Source organism: Pteropus alecto, unplaced genomic scaffold (assembly GCF_000325575.1).
Source record: "Pteropus alecto unplaced genomic scaffold, ASM32557v1 scaffold326, whole genome shotgun sequence".
In the NCBI taxonomy this organism is placed as follows: Eukaryota; Metazoa; Chordata; class Mammalia; order Chiroptera; family Pteropodidae; genus Pteropus; species Pteropus alecto.
Window position 1 is genome coordinate 1,045,294 of NW_006438873.1, and position 17,472 is coordinate 1,062,765.

The following is a 17,472-nucleotide window of genomic DNA, read 5'->3' on the forward strand; positions in this document are numbered from 1 at the left end:
TTTTTAAAATTATCAATCAACTGCAAAAAGAAAGCAGAAAGAACCACAAATACATGGAGATTAAACAACATGCTATTGAAGAATGACTGGATCAGAGAAGAAATAAAAAGAGAGATCAAGTGATACATAGAAACAAATGATAATGATAGTGCAACATATCAAAACTTTTAGGACATGGCAAAAGCGGTCATGAGAGGAAAGTTCATATCATTACAGGCCTATCTCCCAAAATAAGAACAAGCCTAAATAAACAACCCAATGCTTCATCTTAAAAAACTAGAAAAGGAAGAACAAATGAAGCCTAATGTCAGCAGAAGGAAAGAAACAATCAAAATTAGAGCAGACACTATGGAAAACAGTATGGAGGTTCCTCAAATAACTAAGAACTGACCTACCATACGATCCAGCGATCCCTCTACTGGGTATTTACCCCCAAAGACTTGAAAATCCATATCCGAAAAGATATTCACACACTGATGTTCATAGCAGCATTATTCACAGTGGACAGAACATGGAAGCGACCGAAGTGTCCTACAATAGATAATTGAATAAAGAAGCTGTGATACATATATACAATGGAATATTATTCAGCCATAAGAAGAGATGAAATACTGTCATTTGTGACAACATGGATAAACCTTTAGATAATCATGCTAACCGAAATAAGCCAGACAGAAAAAGTTGAAAACCACATAATATGTGGGCTATGTGGGATATAAACCAAAAAGCAACAAATGAACATGACAAAGAAACAGAGGCTCATGGACATGGTCTATAGACTAGTGGTTACCAGAGGGTAAGGGGGATGACGGAAGTAGACAAGGTAAAGTGAGTCAAATATGTGGTGACAGACAAAAATCTAAATATGGGAACACACAATGCAATATATATGCCTTACTGTTTAATTGTACACTTGAAACTTACTAGATTTCATTAACCAATGTCATCATAATAAAAAAAAATTTATTTAAGAAATAAGGATGCATTTATCTTTTGGAATTAGTGTTTTGGATTTCTTTGGATAAATACCCAGAAGTAGAATTGCTGGGTCATACGGTAGATCTATTTTTAAGTTTTTGAGGAACCAGACTGTTTTCCATAGTGGCTCCACCAATTTGCAATCCCAATAGTGTGCAAGGGTTTTCTTTTCTCCAAATCTTCACCAGCACTTGTTTTTTTAAATTTTTGATGGTAGCCATTCTGACTGATGAGAGATGGTATCTCAATGTTGTTTTAATTTGCATTTCTCTGATGATTAGTGACATTGGGCATCTTTTCATATATCTATTGCTCATCTGTATGTCCTATTTGGAGACATGTCTATTCAGGTCCTCTACCCAATTTTTAATCAGTTTGTTTACTTGGTGTTAAGATTTATATGTTTCTTATATATTTTAAATATCATCAGACTTATCATTGATAAATATCTTCTCCCATTCAGTAGATTGTCTTTTTGTTTTGTTGGTTTCCTTTGCTGTGCAAAAACTCTTTATTTTGATATAGCCCCATTTGTTCATTTTTTCTTTTGTTTTCTTTACCGAAGGAGACATATCCAAAAAATTATTACTAAGAGTGATGTCAGAGAGTTTACTGCCTATGTTTTCTTCTAGGAGTTTTATGGTTTCGAGTCTTACATTTAAGTTTTTAATCTATTTTTAGTTTATTTTTATATATGGTGTAAGGTGGTCTAGTTTCAGTTTTTTGCATGAATCTGTTCAGTTTTCCCAAGACCGTGTATTGAAGAGACTGTCTTTACCCCATTGTATATTCTTGCCTTCTTCATCATAGATTAATTGACCATATAGGTGTGAGTTTATTTCTGGGCTCTCTTTTTTGTTTCATTGATCAATGTGTCTGTTTTTATGCCACTACCATGACATTTTAATTACTATAGCTTTGTAGTATAGTTCGATATCAGGTAGTGTGTTACCTCCAACTTTGTTATTTCTCAAGATTACTTTGGGTATTTGGGGGTCTTTGTTCCATATAAATTAGGATTATTTGTTCTAGTTCTGTAAAAAGTGCCATTGGTATTTTGACAGGGCTTGTATTGAATATGTAAATTACTTTGAGTAGTATGGAAATTTTAATAATATTAATTATTCATATCCATAACCATGGTATATCCTTCTATTTATTTGTGTCTCTTGTTAGTTCTTTCTTCAATGCCCTATAGTTTTTTGGGTCTTTTACCTTCTTGGTTAAATTTATTCCTCGGTATTTTTTTCTTTTTGCTTCAATTGTAAATGGGATGGTTTTCTTAATTTCTCTTTGTAATAGTTCATTATTGGTATATAAAAATACATCTGTTGAGATTGTCGTGTGGTTCTTAATCTTTCTATCAATCACATTGATTGGTTTATGTTGAACTATCCTTGCATCCCAGACATAAATCCCACTTGATCATGGCGTATGATCCTTTTAATATGCTGTTCAATTCAGTTTGCCAATATTTTATTGAGAACTTTTGTGGGTAGAATTGACTCTCAGGCTGACTGGCTGTGAAGGCTGGCCATGACTATAGTGGACAAGCTATTGTGTGGGGGCTGACTCCCTGAAGCAGGAGTCATTTTAGTGCAGCTCTGGTGATGCCAGCCAAGTCCACCCGTGGGTGTGTCATTTGTGGAGCTGGTTGGGTGGTGCTCAGGTGTGGTCTGAAACTGACCACCAGATGCATTAATTCTAGAGCCTCTTGGGAGGGGCTGCAGTGCAGACCAAGATCAGCTGCCATTTGTGCCCAGCTTAGCACAAATTTGACTATGGTTGGTTGCCACTTGTGCTGTACTTGGAGGTGCTTGGGAGAGGCTATGCTGTGGACCGAGGCTGGCTGCTACTTGTACTAGGCTTGTTGCCACTTAGTTGAAGCTATGTTCCAAGCTGACATTGGCCACTGCTTATGCCAGATGTGGGGCCACCTGATGGGGGTTACAATGCAAGTTGAGACTGGTCACTGCTTGTGTCAGGCTTGGGGTCACTTAGCAAGAAGTACGGGGCATGCTGATGCCAGCTTGTTGGGAGTTTGCGGGCCTCTGGGAGATTTTAGGAAAGCCCACAGTATGTGTGAAGGCATTCTAGTGTGAAAAAGACTATGGAAGAAGTACAAGTTAGGTGCCAAGTTAGGTGGGGTGGGACCTCAGGGAATCACTAGAGTGAGGAGAACAGTGTTAGCCAGGTTAATGGAGACTCATATTTGGTTCCCACCTATATCTTCCAGCTGGATGAGAGGAGGGCTCAACAGAGGAACAATGGCACTTTTCAGCACTTCTGCCCCTAGAGGGAATTGCCCTGCCTCCTTCTCCTCCAGCCCTTGTCCTCCCCATATGTTCCTGGAACTTTTCCATCTGCTTCCCCTGCACTCAAGCTCAGAGAGAGTGAGCCTGTGAGCCAATGAGTCTGTGCACTGTCCCCTCAGGAGGAAGCCTGATACTCCAGAAGCCCTCCTGCTCACTCAGCTGTCATCGCCACTGGTTTTCATAGCCAGAAGTTATGACTCCTCTTCCCAGCACTGGAACCCTAGGCTGGGACTCCTCGCTCCTCATGGGGTCACTTCTGCAGCTGAGGTATACCTCCTGATTCTTAACTGCTACACATGGATGTGGGACATGCCCATTCTGCATCTCCACCCATCCTACCGGTGGCTCCCTCTTTATATCCTTAGTTATAAGACTTCTGTTCAGCTAGTCTTCAGATGGTTCTCCAGGTTTATGGTTCTATAATTAAGTAGTAATGAGGAAAGGCAAGCACAGTATTTATCTAGTCTGCCATTTGCCCTGAGATCTCCTAAATTATTCTTTCTTATGATGTATTGAACTTTAGAATATTTTTTCTAAACTTTCTTTTCCTACTTGACTTTTTTCCTTTTTATTTTGGTTTTGAATAACCTGACACTTTTATAACTTACCGAGGCTGGCTGCTACTTGTACTAGGCTTGTTGCCACTTAGTTGAAGCTATGTTCCAAGCTGACATTGGCCACTGCTTATGCCAGATGTGGGGCCACCTGATGGGGGTTACAATGCAAGTTGAGACTGGTCACTGCTTGTGTCAGGCTTGGGGTCACTTAGCAAGAAGTACGGGGCATGCTGATGCCAGCTTGTTGGGAGTTTGCGGGCCTCTGGGAGATTTTAGGAAAGCCCACAGTATGTGTGAAGGCATTCTAGTGTGAAAAAGACTATGGAAGAAGTACAAGTTAGGTGCCAAGTTAGGTGGGGTGGGACCTCAGGGAATCACTAGAGTGAGGAGAACAGTGTTAGCCAGGTTAATGGAGACTCATATTTGGTTCCCACCTATATCTTCCAGCTGGATGAGAGGAGGGCTCAACAGAGGAACAATGGCACTTTTCAGCACTTCTGCCCCTAGAGGGAATTGCCCTGCCTCCTTCTCCTCCAGCCCTTGTCCTCCCCATATGTTCCTGGAACTTTTCCATCTGCTTCCCCTGCACTCAAGCTCAGAGAGAGTGAGCCTGTGAGCCAATGAGTCTGTGCACTGTCCCCTCAGGAGGAAGCCTGATACTCCAGAAGCCCTCCTGCTCACTCAGCTGTCATCGCCACTGGTTTTCATAGCCAGAAGTTATGACTCCTCTTCCCAGCACTGGAACCCTAGGCTGGGACTCCTCGCTCCTCATGGGGTCACTTCTGCAGCTGAGGTATACCTCCTGATTCTTAACTGCTACACATGGATGTGGGACATGCCCATTCTGCATCTCCACCCATCCTACCGGTGGCTCCCTCTTTATATCCTTAGTTATAAGACTTCTGTTCAGCTAGTCTTCTGGTGGTTCTAAAGGGTGATTATTCTATAATTTAGTTGCAATTTTGATGTGGTCATTGGAGGAGGCAGGCACAGCATTTACCTATACTGCAACCTTATGAATGACTTGGAACAAAGTTAAATCTTTAATACAAGAATATGCAGCATGTTCGTGAAAAAAGAGGAAGCCAAACTCAGTTGTATGGGTTCAAAGCTTTTCCACCCTGCCATGGTGCTTTCTATAAAACCAACTGCTGGTGGAGACACACAGGTATTTTTCTGTACCTACTATGAATGGAAACCAACAAAAGCATGAGATATTTACTTGATATTTTTCCATCTTAATGTTGACAAAATTGAAGTGTGTGATTAGTCCCCATTATTTCAAATATGTCAGTTGGCATTCTTGAAAGAGGGAGCCAAGGACAGTTTGGAGTTTTGACTTCCCGTTATTAAGAGAGTGACTCTTTGTCTTTAAAGTGAAAAAAATCACCCTCATAGTTTTAGGGGTTTTTCTCCTCTATGAGGTCACTGGACTTCTCAGACAATGAATCCAGACACCAACTGGGAATATTTAAAGGTCAAAGGAAACAAATGCCTCCTATCTTTGGAGAGAAAAACTCACCCCCATATGTAATTTAGGAACCAATAGCATTTGTTGTGACAACTCTAAGATCTTTTCCATGGGTGTTTGGTAGGATTCATGGAGAATGTGCCTGAACCTGGGTGCACACTTGGTCAACGTCTGAAGCCCTCAGGGTTTTCACACTGCCCCCCAGCCTGTACTCTGCCTTCGCTGGCAGAGTGACAGCTACTCCAGTGTGACTCCCCTAGCAGATATCCAGTTGTGTCCACCTAGAGGAGTACATGTTCATGTCCCCTCTTCCCTTCAGGCACAGTCTCTCCTCCGATTTTAGGTGAGCTGTTTATTCTGCACCCCTAGGTCCCTGATGAGTTCCCCCCAAAAATGGAATTTGAAGCTAGCCCAGTTCATTTTTCACTATAAGGTTGGGACAAGAGTAGTGCTCTTTCCAGCCTTCAGCAAGACAGAGCTGAAGCTAGGGTATCAGGACACCTTTTCGTGTGATGCATCAGACATTACTGGGATCTCCCCTTACTATACCAGAAACACCCCACCAGGAGGGCTTGAGGGAGGCAAGGCCACAAAGGTCCAGGCAAGTGAGGGGCAGGAACTCAGTGAGGCTCTAGCAGTGCCACTGACCTTCAGAGAGACTCAAGGGCATCTCTCCAAGAGAGAATCTAATTTTCTTCCACTGGAAAACACTGACTGACTGTTCTCCCATGGCTCACCCCCATCCCTCATCCAGTTACATGTTCCCTTTTTCATTTCTCAAGGCTTGTTCAAGTCTTGACTCTCTGTCAAGCTCCACATACCTTGACTCCCACTCTTAAGATCTGCTCTTTCTGAGCTTCAGGAGACCACACCTCACCCTGCCAGGACTGTGTCAAGGTGCCTAGTCAACTGTTGTTTAAGGGGCTCCCAGTACATTGCATTTAGACCATTATAGAGTCTTGTGCTTTGCCTGGGAAGAGCTTGTGGTGAGAGATGATGTCATATAGAGCTGTCCCAGGCCAGGTAAGGAGAGTGTGTATGTGTGAGGAAATGCACCTATGCATACCTGTGCAGATTCTTCAGGTGAGGCCTCTCTTAATAGGAAGACTTCATGTATTTCATGCAGAAAATGTCTTCCTACAGAGACTAGAATATAATAGTAATGATGATGATGATGATGATGATGATGATGATATTCTCTCTGATGATAAATAATAACAGGTGACATCTGCCTAGCACTTAAAACATATATAGTATTTTTTCAAGGGTTTTATATGCTTTATCTAATTCAATCCTCATGTGAAATGGGTGAAATAACTGATAATAAACTAAGAGAAAAAAGCTAGAACAATAAAATTAATATTTTTTCTAAATTCTGGAAAGTAAAGGAGAATGTTCTATGATTATACTAACAAACAATAAAAATATTATTTGCTTTAATTTATTAAATTATGAAAATTTTCCTCAAGTAAATAAGAAAAAAGATTAAAACTCTAAGACACTGTTTTCAAACAGGAGAATGGCAGTCATGAATTTATATAATGGCAATTGTTCAATATTACAATAATCAAGTACATCAAAATTAAAACAATAGTATAATATTATTTCTCACATAATAATTTCCAGTTTGCCTTTCAGGACACAGTAGCTTAAGTGCCTGATACTGAAGATTAACAACAGACTTCAGTATCTGGAATACAGATGTTGCATATATTAATCAAATCAATCAAAGTAAATATGATCAGTCATGGAACAAATATGAAAAAAGATAAGACTTTTTCCTTCTATGAAAATCAGAACCTCAAAAACAGTACATGCCACATTAATCTTTCCATATTTAGATCAGAAGTGAGAAGATGGATTAAACTGGAGGTGACTGATGTGAGACATTGATAGAGCATGCACTCTATAAGCCTTGGAGAGTTCAGAAGAGGTGAAGACAACTCCCACATTAATCTGATAAGAGCTGGATTTATTTCCTGACTCCAGAAGAAGGAGCAGGTGTTGGGGTAAGGGAGGTGATTTGGGCTTTATGCATGGGGACTTAGTTCATGGGACTCCCTAATGAAAAAATACTAGGAGTCTAAATTATACTTAGAAAACCAAAGCACAGGAAGTGCCCAGCCTGGGGATAATCGATTTTGGATTCTTCAACTTTCCAATGTCATTTTCAGCTAAAAACTGTGAGCATCACTGTGAAAGTGTGCAGTGAGAGGAGAACTGAGAGCCAATACTATGAAATCTATGGCCAAGATTGTGATGGCCCATGTAAGATTAAAGAACACTTGATACTCAATCCATAAAACATCTTTTCCATAATGTTAATGGAACATAAAAAATGTGGTTGCCCTCTTTATGGCACACCCGGGAACACACTGGTTGCTTAAGAGTGTTATGGATCAACTCCATAGGGTAGGATAGTTGGGTCCAAACTGTTCCAAATTACTCCAGGTCCCCATGAGTCCACATCTTGGTGTGAACCATAATGGACCACACCTCATGACTTCACATTTCGCCATAGTCTGTATTACAAAAAATCAAAGAGATGTCATTATATCACTTAATTGTTTATCACAAAGGTTCCCCGTTCAAAGAATGTCAAAGGATCTTGATGAATACATGCACTGGTGAGTGGGACCTAGACCTCTCATTTTACATTTTGGAATGATAATCAGAGTAATGTCAAAGATATGACCATCTCTGCATTTTTTAAAAAGGAGTAAGTCTGTGACTCAATAGTTTTAAATTTTCCAGGGATGAAATATATGGTGACAGAAGGAGACTAGACTGGGGGGTGAAGACACAATGCAACATACAGATGATGTCTTATGGAATTGTACACTGGAAACCTATATAACTTTATTAACCAATATCACCCCAATAAATTTAATTTAAAAAGTAAAGTTGAAAAAAAGGAACATAAAAAATCAAAACTTATTTTAAAAATTTTTCCCAATGTCATAGGGTTTAGTGGGAAGGCAGAGATAATCTCATTCTCATCCTATTAATTTTTATTCAGAGAATCGATATGTGAAAGACATTTTTTACATGCCTAAATGATCACATATTCTTTATTTCTATATTATTCAATCTCTTTTGTTGTCTAATCATCTTTCCATGACTTCTTATATCCCTGAGTTGAACTTCTGCTTGGTAAGTGTAATTGCTTAAAAAAAAATCATGTTTATATTCAAGACTGACAAAAATTTGCCCTTCTCTTTGGCATCTTACTTCTGTGGATAAGTTGTCACAGACCATTCATTATTCCATGACTTTCTGCTTTCCTTCCTAGTTTGGATAACTGTGTAGTTCCTGCGATGGTTGTGTGCGTGTGTGCATGTGTGCGTTCGTGCATGCATGTGAAAATAAAAAGTGGTCCTTTCTAGAGCCCATCTCCACTAACCTGTTCTGTCTCACAGTCCCTCGATGAGTTTCCACAAAGTTAGTGGCCTGCATGACTCCCTGCTTGCCCTTACTAGATCCCTACTTAGGTAGTTAATAGCCTGCCTGCCCTCACTAGATTCCTACGTAGGTAGTTAGTCTCCTGCCTGCCTGCCCTCACTAGGTTCCTACTTAGTTAGTAGTCTGCCTGCCTCCTAGTGAGGAACCTAGTAAGGGCAGGCAGGGAGGCAAACAGACTAGTAACTACCTGAGTCGGAACCTAGTGAGGGCAGGCAGGGAGGCAGGCAGATTAACTACTTAAATAGAAATCTAATGAGGGCAGGCAGGGAGTCAGGCTACTAACTACCTAAGTAGGAACCTAGTGAGGAAAAGCAGGGATTCATGCAGCTACTAACTACCTACATAAGATACTATACCATCAAATGTATTTTTTCTTTGGTGCCATCGCTTTTCTCCTTATGCCAGGAGAATTCAATATGGCACTGTAGAGTTGATGTGAATGAAAATTCTGCCACATTTAAGAAGTGCCTGGGTTTACTTCTAAAGCCTGAGTCATATTTTCCAACTTGAATTTTCCTACTGTTTTATCAGATTCATAAAGTTGTATCATAGAACAAAACATAGAACAGAAAACAAATTGAAGAACTCAGATGATTTTTTGTTCCTCACTCACTTGGTCACAAGCATTTGATTTATTATTGGGGTAACAGATGACGCACCCACCAAAAGAAGCCGGAGAGAAAGGACTCCCAGGGCCTGAGATTACATAACAATCATCTTGTCATTCAAAGGACAGGATGCAAACCTGGTTCACAAAGTCTTCGTTTAAAGACACCTTGTTTTTGTTGGGACAGGTCACACGTATTAGGGAAACATCCCTTGGGAAGACCAAGCCCCTCACACCTCACAAAGAGGCCAGAACCATGAACACCTTTGTCATTCTCAGTCACCTGGTGAAATCAATCAGACTAACATGGTTTGATCCCCAGGATGGACCACTTGTGACGTAATCCATTCTTCTATGTTCAGTTTCAGTACCTTCTAAACTCTAAAGGAGACACCTTCACACAGCCATGGTTCTCGGTTTTGAATGGACTCCATCTCCTGCCTTTGGTTGATGCAGAACAGTCCCTTAGAATAATCTTCTCACAAGTATTCTAGAACACCCTCAGAGTAATGCTTTCTGGAGAAACTGCAGTCTGGCCGAAGGAGACAGACCTGTTGACATCAATGAAGAGTCACCAGTCAGGTCTCTTTGAAATGTGCATGTTGCAAAATCCAAGCTCTTCAGAGTGGTCATTGGCTGCATGGCTCCAGTTTTCCTGCACATTCATTTGAAGGTTTGACCTCAATCTCACATGAATAAAGGCAAATTCTCCTTATCAAGCAAACACACTGGCACCTGGTGATGTACACATCTGTACAGGTCACGTCCAAGCATGTCACCCTTGCCTTTATTTCTAGCCCTTGGGACTGAATCAGTTTGTTTGGGTCCTTGCACCCCAGGAAGGTGGCTCTGTCTGGGATTGGTGTTCCTCCCTCCAGTTCAGATGGACACTGGGGTGTGGTGCGTGGTGCTCCTCGGCTCCTCACATGAATTGAGATACCTTTGAGAATAGGTAAGTTATTCAGAACACTACTCGACAACTCGCCTTTGAGGCACCTCACCTGCTCTGGGACAGGTCCTGAGAGACAGGGAGCCACTGCACTACAGGTGGCTCCCTCCAACCACCTATTTGTGCAAGAATGGTCACTGCATCACCCCCTCATCAGTACCCCCTCACGTCTACAGCATTAGCACACATGGTCTTGGGGTGACCCACGCCACTGCAGGAGGCAGGCAGGACTAATGCTGTTGCCCCCAATTCCAGATTCAGAACTAAACTCAAGATATATGTGCTCAATCAGTGGCCAGATTGGGGCTGGACACAGGTACTTAGCTGGCCCAGTGCCATCTTCAATTAGATCTAACCACGTGCTCCCTAAAAAAATCAATGCAACTATCTGCCTTACTCTTATCACAAATCCAGACTCACAGGCCAGCCCCATGCCAGGGCCAAGAATCTGCATTTAAACAAGATCCTTGGGGAACTCATATGCACTCAACTCTGAGAATCATTGTTCCAGACCAGTGAGTCCTATATGCAATTTAAAATTGTCTTATTCCTCAAAACATTAAAAATATAACTAATGACCCAGCAATTCCACTTCTGGGTTTTTATCCACAGAAAACCAAAACACTAATTCAAAAAGATATGTGCACTCCTATGTTCACTGCAGCACTATTTACAATAGCCAAGATATGGAGGCAACCTAAGTTTCCATTAACAGACGAATGGATAGAGAAGATGTGGTACATATATACAATGAAATATTACTCAGCCATAAAAAAAAAGTCATGGGGATGTGAAATACAGCACCAGGAATATAGTCAATAATATTGTAATAACTATGTGTGGTGCCAGTTGGGGACTAATTACGAGATCACTTTGTAAATTATATAAATGTCTGGCGACTCTGTTGTACACCTGAAACTGATATAAAACTAATATTAAATAATACTGAATGTCAACAGTAATTTTAATTTTTTTTAATTTTTACAAAGAAAAAGTGAAGCAAATTAGGAATTGTGCAGTCAGGCAGGTAGATCTGCCTATGACATCCCTTAAGTTACAGGCCACACTTTGAGAGCAGTTATTATCTTACAAATCTCTGTGAAGCCTATAATGCAGCTCTAGAAGCAGCCAAGCCCCTGCCCCACCCCCATGTAGCTTCCAGTGGAGGGAGCAGACCTGCATGTTCTCCTATCTCAGTTGCTGTAGGCTAAACAATAAATGTCTCATCTCTCACTTGCTGAACACAAAACTTAGGGAATCCTGGAAATTAACTTCAAAAAAGTTAGCCTTAGTCATGCAGTCATTTGACCCCCAAAAAGGAGTTGTGTAGCAGAAGGGCTTCTCCCATAAACAATTTCTTGGAGATCCAACAAAGACTATAATGTGAATATGCACTCAGATATTTTCTGTAAATCAGAGAAAGGTTTTTGCAACAACAAAACCCGTCCAGCTTTGGAGAAGGGCCTCCTGACATTATAGATGACAAACACCACAAAGGATGTTTGAAGGTACCGATCATTTATTCAGGATGTTACAAGGAGTGTCCACTGGGGCAGTGCCTTAAAGATCCGAGCCCTTTGTAAGGTCTCTCATGAATCCCTACATCGCTGAGAAGCCACAGAGAATAATGTAAAGGCCAGCATGTGGAATTAAGGAAGTCTGTGTTCTCATGTGGGCATTGCCTGTTGGTCTCTGTGTGACTTTGTTCAAGTCCACAGGAGACCAAGGTTGACCTGGTCCCAGTAAGGACAGTCCCCACCTCAGAGTTCTGTGGATTCAGAAACAACCTATACATGAATGACAGCTGGTGGCCACACTGTTGCCCATGTGTCACATACCATGATAAAAACATACCATAAAAATGTTATAATAAATGTGTAGAGATGGAGAACAGAATTGTCACTGTCAGGGATTATGACTGTGGGGTGGAGGTTTGGGTATAAATAGAGAATAGGAGCACAAGAGAGATCTTTCTGGCAATAAAGTATATTTTTCACCTTGAATGCGATCGCTTACATGAATATACACCTGGAGTCAAATAGCACAGATCTATACACACACCTAGTACTGCTGTCAATTTTCTGGCCTTGACATTGCACTAGACTTAGGTAAGATGAAACTTTGGAAGAAACCTGGTAAAGGACACACGAGACCTGTGCTCATTTTGCAACTTCCTGTGTATCGACACCTCAAAATACTTAGTGTACAGAATCTTATGAATCCATTTTATTATTTAAAATCCACTGAGGGGTGACATCGGGAACATATGGGGCTTCATCCTGGACTCTCATTCACAGTGATTCGACAGTAGCACACATGTCAATTCTCTCTACGAGAAATCCAGAAACTAGTGGCGAGTTTGCTGCACACAGCTGAGTGTGACGCCAGCCACAGCAGAACTAGTAGGGAGAGCAGACACACCTTCTTGCCATAATCTCCACCCCTGGTACAGCAAAACACAATTGGAAAGGATGCCCAGCCTCTCCCCGACCGCAAAAGATCTAGACCACGCAACTAGCATCCCAGCTTTTCCAAGTTTCACTCAAGGGACTGGCTTCTCTCTCCTGCCCAGAAAACTGATGGAGCCTGGTATACATGTTATTCCCTTGGGAGTGCAGAGAACAAAACAGTGGCTTGAACAAGAGTCTGACACTCACCACAGACCCTACCTCCAGCCCAGCACAGAAACTCCAGCTCCTGACTTTTCTCTGGGGAAGGAAGCACCAGATGACATAATTAACATTTTCACTTCTCTACAAGCTTCCCAAGGGACTAGCTTCTGCTCTGCCTATCTTAGAATGCTCAAGGGACACATGATAATCAAAGTGTCAAAAGTCGTAGACAAAGAGAATGTTGATGGTAGCGGGACAAAAGCGACCTGTTACATTCAAAGGGAACCCCAATACAACTATCAGTGAACTGTCGGCAGAAGCCTCGTAGGCCACAAGAGAACAGGATGATATATTCAAAGTACTGCAAGAAATGAAAAAGGCCAAGCAAAGAAAACAAAAACAGACTCACAGGAACAAAGAACAAACTGATGGTTGCCTCAGGGGACAGGGGTAGAGGGATGAGTGAAAAAGGTGAAGGGGAATATAGTTAATAATAGTGTGATAACTCTGCATGGTGACAGATGTTGCTTGGTGATCGCTTCGAAAAATACATTAATGTCGAATCAGTATGTTGTACACCTGAGACTAATATAGTAAAGAATATTATAATATAGACTGCTGTCTGATACCATATACAAAAATTAACTCAAAACACATTAAAGACTTGAATATAAGTCTCAAAACAATAAAATACACAGAAGAAGCCATAGGCTCTAAATTTATGGACCTTGGTCTCAGAGGGGTTTTTGTGAACTTGACCCCAAAGGCAAGGGAAGTAAAAATAATAATAATAAATTAATGGGACTACATCAAGCTAAAAAGCTTCTGCACAGCAAAAGAAACCATCAACAAAACAAAAAGCAGCCAACTGAATAGAATGAGATACTGGCAAATGAAAATATATAAAAACTCATACAGCTCAACAACTAAAAACAAACAATCCAATTAAAAAATGGGCAGAAGATCTGAACAGACTCTTCTCCCAAGAAGTACAAACAGCCAACGGATATATGAAAAGATGCTCAACTTCACTAGCTATTAGGGAAATGCAAATCAAAACCCCAATGAGATACCACCTCGCACCTGTTAGAATGGCTGTCATTGACAGGACAAATAATAACAAGTGTTGGAAAGGTTGTGGGGGAAAAAAGAACCCTCATACACTGCTGGCGGGAATGTAAATTGGTTCAGCCGCTATGGAAAATAATATGGAGCTTCCTCAAGAAACTAAGACTAGAATTACCACATGACCCAGTAATTCCTCTTCTGGGTATCTACCCAAAAAAATTGAAAACATTTATTTGTAAAGATATATGCACCCTGATGTTCACAGCAGCATTATTCACGGTGGCCAAGACATGGGCACAACCAATGTGTCCTTTGATAGATGATTAGATAAAGAAGAGGTGGTACATATATACAATAGAATATTATTCAGCCATAAGAAAAGATGAAATATTGCCATTTGTGGCAACTTCGATGAATCTTGAAATCATGCTAAGCAAGAAAAGTCAGACAGAAAAAGTTGAGAACCATGTGATTTCACTCACATGTGGGATATAAAACTGAAAGTAACAAATGAACAAGCACACAAAAAATATACAAGCTCATAGACAGAGACAACAGTTTAGTGGTGACCAGAAGGAAAGGAGGAGGTGGGGGAGGAAATGGATAAAGGGAGTCAAATACATGGTCACGGAAGGAGACTAGACTTGGGGTAGGAGCACACAATGGACTTTAAAGATGTCATATTATAAAGTTGTACACCTGAAACTTATATAGTTATTAACCATTGTGACCCAAATACATACATTTTATAAAATTTTAAAAAGATAAGAATGCAAAGAAAGACACATTTGGAGTATTTACATTTTTATTTTTTTGCTATGACAAATAAATCTGCTATTCACAATTGTGTACAGATATTTATGTGGACATGTATTTTAATTTCTCTGAGACAAAAGCTCAGGAGAACAACTACTAGATCATATGCTAACATATGTTTAATTGGGTTGGGTTTTTGTTCTCTTGAGAAATTAATAAACTGGTTTTTGGAGCATGATGCATTCCCACCAGCAACAGTAGTTCTAACCAGAATATAAGACTCTGGCTGCAACAATCAATAAAAACAGTTATACCTCCACACTATTAATTTTTTAAATGGAATATTACAAATAGCAGACTATCCCAAAGTGCAGCAGAAATAAAGAAAATAAAAAGCCAATTGGACAAATAGAAAACTAAGTCCCCAGTTTCCATATTTCAATGATAAAAAGTAAACATTCAAGTGACAAATATGGCAGCTTCTACTGCCAAAAGACAGTAGAAACTGAGTAAATATAACAAGCTTACACCCAAGACTGGACAGGGGGTTCCCCACCACAAAGCTGCCAGCATGTGGGGAATCACAGTGGACAGAAGCACCAAGAGATTGGCCAGTGCCATGTGGGTGAGAATCATGTGCGTTGGCCTCTGGCTGTGGCCAAGCAAGAGTAGAGACACATTATGGTAGAAGAGAGTGACATTGGCCAGAGCCCCAAACCCCTTCTTCATTTGACTTCACCCACCCAATCAATAAAGCTTCCAGAGGGTCAAGCATGTAAAGAAAATCCAGGCTTAAAGGGAAAGCTACCTAGGGGATGACCTCAGTTTTCTGAGTAACTCTACATGATATTGGAGAAGTGCAAATGAGATAAAGACACAAAATAACGTAGAAAAATATCTTCCATCTGCCAAGTTTCTTATCTTTGTCTTTGAAAGCAAATCTCCTCAATATTGAGATATGTGCCAGTGTATGCCAGGTATCACCCATACCCACATTAAGATAAATTTTGTAGAAATACTTTAAATATTCCTGAAGGAAGGAGAATTCTTTCAGAAAGCTACACTGATCAAGGGAGAAACTGGTTTCCTCAATGATTGTATGTATCTTTTTTGAGATGATCATTTGATGGAGTGACTTTCAGATCTCCCAATGCAGCATCAGCATTAAATCGACCTAGGATCATTGGATTTTATGGAAAAGGTTGGTACTGAGTACAAACAGCCAAAGGTAAAACTTCTAGTTATAAGTCAATGAGCCCTCGGGATGTGATATACAGCCTGGTGACTTTAGTTAATAATAGTGCATCATATATTTGAAAGTTGCTAAAAGAGTAGATCTTAAAAGTTCTCATCAAAGAAAAAAATTTTTTGTAACTGAATGTGGTAATGAATGTTGACTTACTGCGATGACCATTTTGTAATATATATAAATATTGAACCACAATGTTATATATCTAGAATAAATATGTTACATGTCATGTCTATCTCAAAAAAAATGGTGCTGAGTAAATGATTACTGAATAGAGTAACGACGATTATTATTGAAGCTGTCTTCTACATATTTAGCATTTCAACTGTGAGGTCAACAACTCAAGAGCAGACCTGGGGGCTTGAGGATCCCTAAGGACCAGTAGAAAGGGGCTAAAAGTGGGAAACATGAAACCACAGCATGAGTGGTCTGCATCAACCACAGACAGGAATCCAAGAAGGCAGTGATATACAATGGAAACCCGGAATTCAGCATGTAGAAGGTGACGAAGGTGACTACCAGCATCTGGATGGTGTGGGTGGCTCTGTTCTCCGGGAGGCATCTGTTGTGGCCACTGGCTGCACTCTCTGTTGGTGTCAGTGCAGGAGAAGCATCATGAAGCCACTGGACCAGATCATGAGGCCAATGAACATGGCATCAGAGATGGAGCGCAAGATGATGATGTCAGCACTGGGATTCAAGCCCAAACAGAACCAATTCCCTTGGGCATCAGTATCATTTCCTGTATCCTGTGGACCATTTAATATCATGAGAATATAAACATTCATTAAGACACTGAACACCAGATGCAGCAGGAAGGACCAATGACCTTGAGGACTCCTCCTCAGAGCTTCAGCCAGTCCACTTTCCCAGGGGCAAGCATGAAGAACTGGTAGATATTCAGGACACAGGTGGAGCACAGGATGGTGCTGCAAGCCACCCAGTGTATGTAATAGGCAAGCTTATACCCAAGACTGGATAGGGGGTTCCTCACCACAAAAGCTGCCATTGTGTGGGGAATCGCAGTGGACAGAAGCACCAAGAGATTGGCCAGCGCCATGTGGTTGAGAATCATGTGTCGGCCTCTGACTGTGGCCAAGAGTGGGGACACATTATGGCAGAAGAGAGTGACATTGGCCAGAGCCCCAATCCCCACCTGCAGAAGGAAGATGGTTTTCAGAGCCACCTCCCCCGTGGTCCTTAGAGCACTCTTCTGAGAAGACATGGTGAGGGCTTTTGAGTGGCCTGGACTAGAGAACAGGTCTGCAAGTGTGGGCAGGGGTGCTTCTCAGCAATGTGACCTTGAGAAAGGAGTCTGGGCCTGCTCTTCTCCTGAAGAGGAAGACTGTGTCATCTTCCACAGGAGAGATTTAACCTGGAGAACACACACCTGGAACCAACTTCACATTTTACTGTTATTGCTCTGTATTTGTTTGTATTAATTTTGA

General features: G+C 41.0%; 1 pseudogene; it reads right to left on the reverse strand.

The window, feature by feature from the left end:
• Positions 1-16,337: 16,337 nt before the first annotated feature.
• LOC102896451 lies at positions 16,338-17,249 on the reverse strand (annotated as a pseudogene).
• Between the last annotated feature and the right edge of the window lie 223 nt (positions 17,250-17,472).